Source organism: Lissotriton vulgaris, chromosome 2_1 (assembly GCF_964263255.1).
Source record: "Lissotriton vulgaris chromosome 2_1, aLisVul1.2, whole genome shotgun sequence".
In the NCBI taxonomy this organism is placed as follows: Eukaryota; Metazoa; Chordata; class Amphibia; order Caudata; family Salamandridae; genus Lissotriton; species Lissotriton vulgaris.
Genome location: NC_141687.1, coordinates 627745482 through 627756119, shown reverse-complemented (window position 1 = coordinate 627756119; position 10638 = coordinate 627745482). Strand labels below are relative to the sequence as shown.

The window sequence follows — 10638 nt, the reverse complement described above, 5'->3', positions numbered from 1 at the left end:
TTCCAGGTTTTAACAGTTGCCTGAATGCATCTCTTTGGCGGGATGGATGTGTGTGCCCCTCTCTGAAGACCGCCTACCATGCCTTGCTCCATTGCTTTATGTGGGGGTCAGGTTGGGGAGAAGAACAGACATGCTTGACACTCCTTCACAATTTCTCTTCTCAGTTGTCTGCATACTTGTGATCCTGGGAATCAGTCACTACTCTTGAAAGAACTTTTACAATGTTTAAAATCAGCGATGGCCTTCAACATTTTGAACAGGTGGAGCGACGAGACTGGAATTGCACAGTGCCTGGTGAGTATGCACCTTCAAACCCTTTCAAAGAGGCTGTCACTTGTGTGCCTGCCCACAGCTTAGTTACTGAGGCTGCGATGGGCTGCTCTAAATAGCCATGATGTACTAGGTGATGTCTACTTATCAATATGTGGAAAACTAAAGAATCAACACAAACAGAAGGTCTCTGAGTAATAGCGGTGGGACTTTCAGGATGCTGATGTAGAATATCACCAAATTATTTTTATGTCTGTTTACAGAGAGTTTCCAACAGCTCTATCCCTCTTTAGTGTGTTAATTTCCTGTGTTGTATCTGTCCTGTATGTTTAAGAGAATCATCTGATGGGGACGTGGCTTAGCGCCCATTGTGGATGGAGGCGTAGGTGTCGGCGCTCTGATCCCGCTGAGGGAAACAAGCGGTCCGCGACCCTTTCGTGACTCGCTGCAAGCAGGAATCTTCAGCGGAGTATGGCGAGCCTGGAGTGAACTCTTCATACGGCGCCTTCAGGACATCTGATACCGTTATTTTCGCGGCTGAAGTTCCGGTCGCGGCTCTGTCACAGCCGCGGCCGCCATTTTGTGTTCACAAAATGCCGAGGCTCCATTCCAGGAACACGAAGCCTTATTTTACGGCCATTCTCATGCCTATAGCCTTACTTCCAGCATATGTTGAGCCATATTTCCCCTACTATTGACATGCTTCGCTTCTTGGCTGTCATAGCTCTTTTTTTTACGATTTTGAATACTGGCTTAAGCTTCCTCAGCTCTCTAATGAAGGCGGCCATTTCATGAACTGAGCTATCTTTCTGGATTTTTCTTATGCAACTGTTGGTTCGCCTTAATTTCCTAGCTGCTTCAGAGACTGTTTTTCTTTTTCCTCTGATACGAATCCTCATCAAGCTGCTTTGTACTTCACGGAAATTCTGTATATCTCCTATCTGGTTGCCTTTCCTTCTGACGGCTTGCTTACATGGGCAAACTTACGCCGAACGGCATTACTAAACCTACACAGCATATCTTCATTAAAAACTCCAAGGTGTTCTCGGCCTATGCCCAGTTAGAACTTTCTCAGCCATCTTCTGCCCACTCACCACAGTCCTCAATGGAGCAATCTGTGCAGGCTGGAGGGAAAGGTACTACTAAAAGGCTGAAAAAGGACCCCCCTTCTCCACCTAATCCTGCCTCTGCCATATCCATGGAATTGTTATTGGAGGAGATAAGGGCATTACGTCCTTTTATGGAAGAAACCAACGCCAAATTACAGGTTTTGACTGACAACTGGTCTCAAATGGATGTGAGAGTCACTTCTGTGGAGCGCAGCGTTTCTTCTCTTCAGGAGTCGTCGTCTAAAGTCTCCCACTTGCACTCACAGGTTGCGTCTCTTCAAAAGCAGGTGGAAGAGTTTGAAAATCGAAATAGACGCAACAACCTACGTATTTATGACCTGGTGGAGGATTGCAAGGGGACTGACCCTGTCGCTTTTTTCAAATCCTTTCTTCCCACCCTCCTACACCTGCCGGAAGGCACTATGCTTAACATACAACGGGCCCATAGACTTGGCAGAGTTCCTTCTCCTACCTCCACTTCTTCGAAACCAAGAGGCGTCATCATGTATTTTCTGGAATACACCGACTTATTAAAGGTTCTCTCAGAGGCTAGAGCCTCCCCTCGCTTAACTTGGTCAGGATCCTCCTTGTTCTTCGCACAGGATTATGCAAGAGTCACGGCGAGTCGACGCAAGGCCTTCCTGGATATGAGACCCGCTCTTCGTTCCATCGGTGCCAGATATGGCCTCTTTCACCCGTGATTTTTCAGGGTTACCTACAACAACAAAACGACAACCTACGAGGATCCAGTTCATCTTCAGAACTTCATGAATTCTTGCAAAGCTGCGGACATGGACCTTTCTGGTCCATCTTCATCTTTTCCTCCGTGATTTCTATCTCTTCTCTCTCTTTTGATGGTTGATGTCTGTTGTTGTTCTTCCTCCTTCATTTGACTCTCCGTATTTGGCAGTTATGTATCTTACTCCTATATGCTGATGTATCTGCTTCCTTTTTCCTTCATGTTCTCTCTCCTTCCTTTATTCTTCTATTTACATGGTTTCTTTTGGCTTTTATTTTCAGTGGTTTTGTTTCCTAATGTTGTTCTTCTTTATCCACAGGTTATATATCGCGTTCCGTTTCGTCCCCTTGGTTGGGTGATTTGTTGACCCTGTTCGCTCGACCCTCCCTAGTTGGCTCTACCCCCTCCTCCTCCTCTTCTTGTTTGATCCTCTTCCCGATTGTGCTCCCTTCCTTTCTTGTAAGTACAGTTCTTCTTCTTGTTCATCATGTTTAATGTCCGTTCTGTCCCTTTCTCACTGACTTTCGCATTTTCTCTATGCTTAAAGGTGTCTTTTTTCCTACACTCGCTTTTCCCTCTTAATTTTCAAAATTTCGCTTCATACTCTCCTGTTTCTACAAATTCCTTTCTTGCGTTTTCGGTCTTTACTGTTCTGTTCTCTAACATTGGCTTATCTCTTCCTGCTCCTACTTTTTCTGTTCATTCCTGTCTTCTTTTCTCTCTCTCTCCTTTATATCTCTCTCTTTTTCCCTATTCCTCTTCTCCTTTCTCTCTAGGATTAATGATCTTTTTTTTCTCTTCTGCTCACCTTTTCTCATGGGCTTTTCTTCTCACGTTGCTATTGGTCTTTTTTTTCTCCTGTTTTTTATATTATGTCATTGAAAATAATTACATGGAATGTTAAGGGCATTTATTCTCCGATTAAGAGGCAAAGAATTTTAACTCACTTAGCCAGATTGAATGTGGATGTTGCATTTTTACAAGAAACTCATCTATCTGATGTAGAATCGGCTAAACTTAAAAGAGGATGGGTGGGTGAGGCTTATTATTCCCAGGGTGACGGTAAACGAAATGGTGTAGCTATTCTACGTCGTAAAACTCTCTCCCATTCCCTTATTGCTCAGGAATCAGATGGTGAAGGCCGATGGATATATGTTAAGTTGTCTTTAAAGGGTGTTCCTATTTCCCTTCTTAATGTCTATGCCCCCACTAGTGGTGATCCTGCTTTTTGGCATGACTTTTCCCACCATATCACCAGATTTGCTGATGATTACTTTATCTTATCAGGTGACTGTAATCAACCCCTTGATCCTTTCCTTGACCAGAATTCCAAGACTCCTTATGTCCCAAAAATATCTCACAAGCTATTTACTCAAGCTATCTCTCAACACAAGCTCATTGATACCTGGCGCTTGTGCAATCCGACAACGAGAGAATTTACTTTTTATTCCCCTTGCCATCATACCCAGTCCCAGATTGATTATATTTTTGTTACTCATAATATTTCCCAAACTCTTACTAATGCTGACATTGGTCCCATCTTACTTTCGGATCATGCTCCTACCATTGCTCATAATGACATACTTCCCAAACCGGTTGGTCCCAAGAGATGGCGTTTTAATAACGCCCTTCTATTGGGTCCAAAATTCACCGCTTCCTTTATTGAATTTTTCGATGAATTTCTTTTGTTCAATGATACTTCCTCCATCCCCAAACACACTATCTGGGATGCCTTTAAGGCTGCGGCAAGAGACTTCATGATTGGATATGTTGCAAAGAAATGGAAACTTGCCCGCAAACTTACAGGTGATCTTCTTGAAGATATCAAGAAATTGGAACACGCCTATTTTACCTCTCATTCACAAGACAGTTTAACAGCCCTTGTTAATGCCAAAATGAGTTTCAACACAAAATCTACAGCGGATGCCTCCCTATATTTATTGAAATCCAGCGCAAAATTCTATGGTGGTAGAAATAAAGCGGGGAAAATTTTACCCAACTATTTGAAAATCAAGCACAACAAATTGAATATTGAGTCTACCTACGACACTCATTCTAATCTTCAGCATAAAGATGCAGACATCCTCAATGAATTCTCCTCTTTCTACAAAACTTTATAATCCTCTGAAACCCTGCCCTCCATTCACTCCTAAGATCATTTCTTCTCTACCATACATAAACCTGCCCATTTCCCTCTTGATCTATCTTCCCTGGAATTAGATATCTCTCAACATGAATTACTTTTAGCACTCCAGACTCTCAAAAAAAACAAGGCCCCTGGACCAGATGGCCTGACTGTTGAATTTTTTCTTCATTTTTCAAAACTCCTTCTTCCAAAACTACATTCTCTCTTAGATTCTTTTCTTGCCTCAGGCGCTTCCTCAGGTTCTTTCTCTGACGCCTACATCTGCCTCATACCCAAGGAAGGGAAAGATGCTCAATACTGTAAGAACTATAGGCCCATTTCCTTGGTCAATATTGACTACAAGATATTTGCTAAATCACTCGCAGCACGTCTTGACCTCTTACTTCCAGATCTCCTAGGCGAGGAACAATCAGGCTTCGTCAAGGGCCGATTTATCACGGATAATACTAGACTTTTGTTTAATGTTTTATCAAAATCTCATAAATTACCCGATGCCCTTGCGGCAATTGCCCTAGATGCTGAGAAAGCTTTTGATAGGGTTGAGTGGACCTACTTGTTTCATACCCTTAAATGGTTTGGTTTTGGCCCTAAATTTATCTCTTTGTTTTTTTATTGTACTCTAATCCCCGTGCGGCGGTTTGCGCCAATGGCCTAGTCTCCTCCTTTTTTGATTTAGGGAGAGGTGTGCGTCAAGGCTGTCTTCTATCCCCTTTTCTTTTTAACCTGGCCTTAGAACCTTTTTTATCCAAACTCCGTCATGGCTTTCATGCTTCAGATTCTCAAGTTAAGCTTGCCGCGTATGCAGACGACATTTTACTTTTTATTTCCAACCCAACTGAATCCATTCTTGCCTTTCTTGCTGAAGTAAAAGATTATTCCCAGATATCTGGTTACAAGCTTAATAATGACAAGTGTGAGATTTTGCCCTTGACGAAGTTCACATTTAAGCCTGATTTTAGTGCCTCCAACTTTACATGGAGCTCCTCACACATTAAATATCTTGGCCTTCATATTGCCCCAGACACGGTCTCCCTCTGTTTAAATAAATGCACTCAAAACTTAACATCTAGGTGGCATCCCCTTTACTTATCATGATGGGGCCGCCTTGATACAATTAAAATGATGCTGTCTCCCATAGTCCTCCAACCTATTTCTAATATTCCTGTCTACATTCCCTCTAAAATTTTCAGGAGAATTAACTCAATTTTGACATCTTTTCTCTGGAGCAACAAAAAACCTAGAATGTCCCTTGCCTGACTTATACATCCCAAATCAGAAGGTGGAGTTAACTTCCCAGATTTCCCAGTTTATCATAAGGCGTTTCTTTTACGACAGGCTTCCCTCTGGTTGCAAGACCCGACCTCCCCTTGTCCCTTATGGGCTAAACTTGAACGCCTCTTCCTTTCCCCTTTCTCTCCTGCTGAGTATCTTTCTTTTTCACGCAAACCTTCCTCTACTTCTACTCCCATCCACAAGTTCACAGCTAAATTACTTTTATCTTCTTCTCCTGCTCCCCCTCTCACTGTTGTTGAGTTCCTTGCCTCCACCATTTGGCACAACACTTCCTTTTTGATAAGCGATAAGCCCTTTTATTGGAAGTCGTGGTGTCACAAAGGACTCATCTGGGTTTCCCAACTATTTTCACATTCTTCTTTCATACCCTTCCCCACTCTCCGCACCACCTTTGGCTTGCCTGCTTCTTTTACCCATAAATATATACTTCTTAAAGAAGCTGTATTGGCAACTTACATCCGTCTTCTGCACGCACCTTCCTCTTCTTCTTCTCCTATTCCTATCTCACTACTTCATTCCTTTCTTCGCACTACTCCTAAAGCCTCCTCCATTTACAAACACCTTCATACTAGAGACTATATCAGATCCAAATCTAAGGTGGAGGAATATTGGGAACAGGATCTTGCTGCACCTTGGTCCATTCCTTTGTGGGATAAGATCTGGAATAAAATTTGCGAGTCTTCTAGAGCAGCGACCTTGACACAAACCTTGTTTTTCATTTATAATAGACTTCTTTTCACACCATTTGATCTGCATAAACGTTTTCCTACCACTCCACACATTTGCTGGTCCTGCTCTTCACCGCAAAAGACTTTGTTTCATATGTTATTTCTATATAAACCGGTCCATGACATTTGGCTGCAGGTCTGGGCCCAAATTAATGTAATGTTTCATACCTGTATTCCTTTCTCTTACACTAATGTTTTTTTAGGAAGTCTTTCTCCTTGTTGGAAATATGTTGAACTTAATACTCAGATTATTGATTTATTGTTAGCTGTTGCGTTTCAGCAAATTACAGTCAACTGGAAGACTTTTTCTAATATCTCTTTTAAAGCATGGTGGTACAACGTTTGCCATAATCACAGATTGGATACTGCTTTTGTTTTTCCGGCCCACATGGCAGCAAAGCGTATAGACTTATGGCTTCCTGTTACGCTTTATCTTGATGTATGTACTAAATGCTCTTTTCTCCCGTAGCCTTCACAACAAGAAGTTCTCTAGCCTCCTTAAATGCCCCCCGCATTACGTTTCTTCTACATTATCAACTGTATGTACTTCCCTTTGTATAATTTTATCTCTACAACCGCTGTTTTTATTTTACTTAGTTTTTGATGTCTATGATTAGCTTTCATTATTGTTTATGATTGTATTATGCCCATTACTTATCGATGTATTTGTACTTTCTATTTCTCATTATATTATGTATTGACACCTTATTCCTTTTTCTCTCCCCGAAATAAAATTCTTTTTTTAACTTAAAAAAGAGAATCATCTGATGTTCCTATTGCTACTGCCACCTTTCCTTTACTTATTTATTTAATGCAGGGAAGGTTGCACCACAGCTGTCTATGCTGGACTTGTGTTGTGTTGTGAAGCACAGTATTAAACTTTTCACTACGCAAAAGACAACAAATATTGTGTCATTTTGTAGGCGCTCCACTCTGTGTTGCATGTGTCTACAAAATGACACAAAAGGATGCGCAATTGTGCTTTTTTTGTTTATTCATTAGCCATGTTGCACAACATTGGGGATGCTGTACAGAATTGATAGAAACTCAATGCCCAAAGAAGAGAGACCTTTTGGCTTTGCCAATGCTTGCTTTATTTTGGGCAGTCAAGTGTTAAACAGCCCAGTGAGTGACAGGGCTCCTAAAGCCTTTCAAATGCAAATGTGGACCATTAACACTCCTTGAAGAAACAAAGGGCTACTACACCAAAACCAAAAAAGTTGTAGCTACTGAACCTGTTCTAAGCAGGGGCGTAGCTTCCCTTGGTCCAGCAAGTGCTGTGGCACCGGGACACAGGGGTTGATGATTGCTGCTTTTTAGAGTTCAAAGGGAAGCCAGGAGCACAATTCCTAGGCAAGTGGAAGCCCAGTGGCACCACTGAGCTCGTGTAATAATCCATCAGTGAATTCTTCAGTGAACATGCCACCCCCTCCTATAGGCCCTGAGGGCTCTGTCAGACCACCACAAAAGATATTAAAGATTGCATCTACTTAAGACTCATAGTAGAGGGAACCATGATCGGCATTCATGATACCTCACCGGAGTATAATGCCTTACACATGCTACCATTTACAGCAGCAGGTCACTGGTACGCACACCATGTGAGCTGTACCATAGGAGGCAACCTAAAACCTACTCACAGCTCACTGATTGCTGCAACCTTCTGCCTTGTCGAGAGGCCACAGTTAGAGGTCTGGTTGTCAGCAAGGTCTCTTTCAGAACCTGTTCTCCAAATAAAGCATGTCCAACCAGTGACCTCACAGGAGAGCTGGTACATCAAATATGATTTAGTTGCAGCTTGCATTGCCGATGCTGCACCACAAGCACACACGCAGTGTTGCAAAAAGTAACCTGTAACAGACCACCCATCAGTGGCAGCTCCTCCACTAAGGCGAAGGAGCCTCGCCCGCTGCTTTGCAGCAGTGAGATAAAGGAAAAATAAAATGATAATAACTCAAGGTTATTATCATTTTATTTGGTCCTGTTGTGGCAGCATTGCGGGGCGGGGAGGGGCTGCTCTCACAACAGGAGCAGGCAGAGTGATGAGCACGCTTTAAAATACATATGACTGCTTGGCCGGCGGTCTCGGGCTGGCAAAACATTCATGCGCACTTTGCATGTTCTCCACCCAGGCTTCATTACAGCCTGGGTGAAGCACATGCCCAGGCTCTCATTCACTGGTTGAGCGCCGAACCACAGCGCTTAGACCAATCACAACGCTGCATCGCAGTATTTGGATTGGCTCAGGGGAGCCTGGATGTGCTTCCTATTCTGGCAGTGGGGAGGGACGAGGAGGAGAGACGGAGGAGAAAGCGGCGGTAATCAAAGTCTTTTTTTCTTATTTTAGATCTCCTTACCCTCCAACCCACCCAGCCGCCCCGATCTGTGCCGGCACCACTGCCACTCATGTCTTACCGGACAAGTTCTTCAAATTTAGGATAATCCGTGAAAAATGCAGACAGATGGTCACCCTAGTGTGAAAATGTCTCAAATGCTACCCTAAGACGTCCATGAGTTTAGAGCCCTCAAAATGTAGCATTCTATGGTTTCCTCTCAGTCACCCCCTTCCACCGGTATATGTTTGAACAGCTTTGAGGACCACCCTGTACTTTGTCTAGGGCCAGGGAAACCTATCCCGTTGAGTGGGTGTGTGAAGTGGCAAAGCCTTATGGCCTGCAACGTAATGTATTTAGGATTATGACAGAGGCAGAACTGCATGCATTGTTTGAGGCAAAGAAAAAACTTTGGTGACAACACAAAAAGTAAATGTTCCCGTTTTTTTTAACATATTTTATTTGTCAAATGCACATATAGCGCAGCTCTGTAACCCAGAGGCTTCCGTAGCAATGTTCCAGTTTTTGACAACTCTTTATGCGCAGTTAAAGTGCCTAGTCTGTAGAAGAAAAAGTGTCGAGGCCCAAAGGTTTTCTTAGGAGATTGTCGCTGGTGCTGACGAATGCTGGGAATGTTGAATTTTAAGGATGCCTAGCCTTTGTTCCGCCTCATACCTTTTTTTCTACCACCTTACATTTCTAATCAGTTTTTCTCCCTCTTGGAGGTTTCTTTTCATACCTATCTTCACTCTTTGTCACTGTTTTCTGTCTTTCTCTTCCTCCTTTCTTCCTTTTCTGACTTTCTTTTACTTGCATTTGGTTCAAGTTTTGAGACGAAAAAGCAAGCTGTTTCCATGACCAGACTGGGAACAGAAACCAGCCCTGGCAACTCCGTTCAACTGGCCAGGACGTGTGGGGCTGTACTACAGAGAAGCACCGGATGAGGGAGCGGTGGGGGGGTGACGCCTTACCTTCGAGAAACCGAAGCAACCAGATGCTGCACAACCTGTACCTATTCAGGAGGGTAGGATCAAAGAAAGCTCGGGCCCAGAACAACTAACGGGCACAGACGCTATAATGTCTTTATTAGAGCTGGCTTCTAATCCATTGATGGTAGATTTGACACCCTGAGGGGAGGGTGACAGACTTGAAGGATACGGCCGCGAGAGTGGAAAAAATGCTAAAACCTGTGGCCATAAAGAATGAAGACCTGAAGGTGAGAGGTAGGCGAAATAACCTGCACTGTTTGGTTATTGCAGAATCTACCAATACAGGATGCCTTGATCAGTTTGTTGAGAGACTGATGACAGAAATGTTGGGCAGACAACACTTCACTTCCACCTTCGTGGTGGAACATGCACATCATTCGCTGGGCCCGCGCTCCAACCCTGTCTGACCATGATGTGGCTTGCAGCTAGGTCTGTTACAGTGGCAGGGCTCCACCATCTCCATGTTCCCTATCTTTACCATAGGGGTACAAGAGGCATGTCAAAAATTCGTAGACGTCAAGTCAACACTGCGAAAAATGGGGTAGCGTTATGGCATGCTATATCCAGTATGCCTAAGAGTTGATGTAAACGGCAAAACCAATTTCTTTGACACACCCAGGTAGCGGACAGGCCTTTTTCAAATAACACTCAGATGAACGTCTGCCATCTCGACACTCTACTCCAGACAGATCCCCTCGGACCTTCACTCCAGCACCAGTGCCGATCTGTTACGTATGGGTTAATGTCTCCACATTTTACCTGCCTCCATTCCATCCCATGCATTGGCCTGTGGCCCTTGTTCTCCAGGTCTATACTTATATGTCCTACAGACCTAGTGGAACTCTTTTCATCCCTTTCCATAGGATTCTCATGTAATTGGGTGTCCACCGTAGCATTACCACCCCCCACACATTTATGGTTAATGTTTTGCTGTTTTGTATAAATGGGGTTAATTATTTGGGGTATTGTTGGTCTGTCATTTGCCTGGTGTGGGTGGAGGGAGGTGAGGGGTCAATGCGAATGTTTGATTC

General features: G+C 43.5%; 1 long non-coding RNA gene across 1 annotated transcript; it reads right to left on the bottom strand.

The window, feature by feature from the left end:
* Nucleotides 1-2355: 2355 nt before the first annotated feature.
* LOC147730889 (uncharacterized) lies at nt 2356-4892 on the bottom strand. The gene is made up of 2 exons (XR_015308611.1): nt 2586-4892; nt 2356-2549 (listed from the first exon to the last, which is right to left on the bottom strand). It is a non-coding gene; the product is annotated as an uncharacterized LOC147730889 (long non-coding RNA).
* Between the last annotated feature and the right edge of the window lie 5746 nt (nt 4893-10638).